Raw genomic sequence first — 3,523 nt, forward strand, 5'->3', positions numbered from 1 at the left:
AATGACTGATCATCTGGAAGCAGCTAGTCTGTGAGCATCTTAGGACATCCCAGGGAGGGATCCAGATTGAAAATCCCCAGGACCCCACGTTTTCAGGAAGGCACCTCCTCACCCTTTGATAATGGATGGAAACGTCGTTTCAGTAGAGCCGGGGGGAGAGGCTGAACTACAAGCTGGACGGACTCCACCAGCCCAGAGCACACGGAGCCTAATTGACAACCCCCCGCCTTTGGGGACGAGAGAAATCCAGCAGGTGCAGGGCGGTGGGGCCCTTGGAAGGCAACGGGGAAGGACAGAAGGTGAGGTCTCCAAGAGAGCGCGGGGCCCAGACTCCAGCCACTGCGCTCGAGGGAGGGTGGGCAAGGGGCCCACCCATGTGGCAGCTGCCAGGGTCACTCTTCTAAATGCCGTTCTTCACCCTGGCCGCACGTGGGTCCACCAGGGGAGTTGTAAAAACTGCCGGTGCCCGGGCCTGGGCCCCAGACGTTCCCACGGCACTGGTCCGGGGAGGCAGGGTGCTGAGCTTCACAGGGTCCAAGGCATTCTCCCGGGCATCAGGCTGAGGGGCACTGCTTTGTCACTGTGTGGAGCCGGTCACAGGACCATTGCATTTAACTCCCATGTCACCCGAGCGGGTTCACGTGACCAACCTGGTTTCTGGGCAGCAGGAGAGGGCAGGCACTGCCCACGGCGCAGCAAGAAGAGGGGGTGAAGTGACAATAAATGCGACCTATGGGACCATGACCCACTCTGCCCACGAGACAGAAGGGGTACGACACACAGAGCAGCACTGCCCTGTCGGTGTGCAGTACGCTCCCCTGGTTTTATTCAGCTCCGTTAACACTACTGCAACGTGGGGGATGGACTCCCGAGGCACGACGTATGACTGGTCGCCACTCCAAGATGGGTGCGTGTGTGTGTGTGTGTGTGAGTGAGAAAGAGTGTGTGTGTCTGTGTGTCTGTGTCTGTGTGTCTGTGTGTGTATGTGAGAGAGAGAGATGGGGAGAGAGACGGAGAGACACAGAGATGGAGGGGAAGTGGGGCTTCACGGGGGCAGAGAATAGGAAAGAGACTCACAACATAACTAAAAGCTGACACCTCCCCATCGCTGTGTGAGTCTGACCACAGCCGGTCTGCCATCCGGCCTGAGTCTGGGCCTCAGACCCCTGGGAGACTCCCACCAGGGAGCACTGGGGACAGCAGGGGGGCCCAACACTGGGGAGCACCATGGCCACAAGCCCCCACTCCACTCCAGGCTGACACCTTGTCCTGCCCATAGGCCACCAGCTTCAACGATGGCCACCAGCTTCAGAAGTCAGAACCTCTCCTCCCTTGCCTTTTTCCCGGTGGTGACACCAGTCCCACGTTGTTTCCTGGCTGTGGTCCCAGAACCCGGGCATCCTTGAACNAGCCCCAGGTGCTCCAGTGGTCGGCGGAGCAGGGGTTATTGTGAAGATAGGGTTTGAACGGGAACCAAGGTGGACGGAGGGAATGAATGCTCATAGGCAGAGCCAAGGTTCTTCTTAGAAATGTGGGGTCGCTTTACCTCACAGATAAATAAAGGGCTGGCCGCTCAAGATCCCAAGTTCCGAGGCCAGAAGCCTAAGGCCTTACACTGACGACACTGAGCTCACATCAGGCCTGAATGCATGTTTTGTTTGGCCTGGGTTTCCATGTAGTCATGCTTACATCTTACAGTTGGGAGATTTCACATGAAAATCTGNTCTATCATGAACCCAACAACTCGGGCCACCTAGAGGGACACCTCCTCTGAGAACAGCCCAGAAAAAGGTAAAATGAAACTGCTGGAGTCACCTCCCAAAAGACTACCTGGATGGGATTCCATCAAGGGAACCATGCATACTGGATGATGGGTTCTGCTCGCTGACAGCTCACCCCCTACCCCCAGTTGCTGCCAGAATGATCTGTCCAGAATGCTGGTCCGGCTGTGTGACACCCACCCTGTGTGTAATTTCTTAATTGCTTCCCTCGGGCCTTAGGATGCCATCCATAGGTGACCCAAGGGCCTTCCTGTTCCAGGCCTTGTTCAGCTCTCCAAGCTCATAATGACTCCCCAATGTCCAGCCCGCGTTTCAGTCTCTCTCAACACTTTATGGTTTACCAGGTGCCTCAAGATTACACAGCCTGGCAACGAGCTGCATGGAATACAGGGACTCTGTCCTCCTTTAAGTGTGGCCCCAGGTGCTCCAGTGGTCAGCGGAGCAGGGGTTATTGTGAAGATGAAGGGTTTGAACGGGAACCAAGGTGGACGGAGGGAATGAATGCTCACAGGCAGAGCCAAGGTTCTTAGAAATGTGGGGTAGCTTTACCTCACAGATAAATAAAGGGCTGGCCGCTCAAGTTCCCAAGTTCCGAGGCCAGAAGCCTAAGGCCTTAAACTGACGACACTGAGCTCACATCAGGCCTGCATGCACGTTTTGTTTGGCCTGGGTTTCCATGTAGTCATGCTTACATCTTACAGTTGGGAGATTTCACATGAAAATCTGCATTTCTACTTGCTTTGGAAAAACTGGAAGATCTGTAGCATAAGACTCAAAATTTTGCATGTCCACACCTGCAAGGACGACCACTCTCCTTGGGAGCAACAGGCGGACTCCAGCCAGACACAGCCCCCTCCAGTCACCTGTGCACACGTAGGCACGTCACCCAGCCAGCTTCTCAGTGAGGCCGCCAACCTGGCCCAGCCCCAGAGCGTGTCTGCCATCACCTTAGTCCGGAAAAAAGGGTGTACAGCCTCGTGGTAGAAACGATGCCGTGTGTTGTTCAAGTCTTCCGTTTTCCTCTTCTTGGGAAGACCACTGTACCCAGCTCTCTTGCCCTTAAGCAGGGCCACACGCTCGTTCTACCAGTGGGCCCTGAGGAGAAGTACCATGGGTCACCCCCGGGCTGAGGCACTGAGAAGATCCTTGGAGGCCACGTGTCCCATGAGCAGCGCCACAGGAAAGATGCGACAGCTCTGGAGCGTTGGACTTGGCCTGGGAGAACACGCAAAGACACGGAGCTGTCAGCGTCTCTTCATTGCTGCAGCAGAGCCTGGCGTATCCTGACCAATCTAAGCAGAGTGACCCAAACCGCATCGTCATCAGGCAGTTTAGTATTACATAATACCAAAGCTTAAAATCTTCTGGACTATTGTCGTAAGTATTTCCACTTAGCAGGCAAATCGAACATTTGGCAACCTCCGGAGTGGAACTCAGTGCTGATGGCCGACGCTCCCCGCTCTGACCAGGGCCTGTCCACAGCCAGCTGATGGAGGGAGGCTCATACCAACTTTCAGCAAGGGATGGCATCGAGCACTCTTTCCCCACCAGTCAGTTCTTGTGTACCTGCACTGTTTCTAACAGAAATAACTGTTGCTATCGCCAGCATCCATGCTAACTTCTGAAATATATTAGTACATAAATTAATAAAGAAAGGTACAGGAGTGCTTGGGTGGCTCAGTCGATTAAGGGTCTGTCTTGTGCTCAGGTCATGATCCCAGGACCTTGGGATGGAGCCCCGC

Source organism: Ailuropoda melanoleuca, chromosome X (assembly GCF_002007445.2).
Source record: "Ailuropoda melanoleuca isolate Jingjing chromosome X, ASM200744v2, whole genome shotgun sequence".
Classification (NCBI taxonomy): Eukaryota; Metazoa; Chordata; class Mammalia; order Carnivora; family Ursidae; genus Ailuropoda; species Ailuropoda melanoleuca.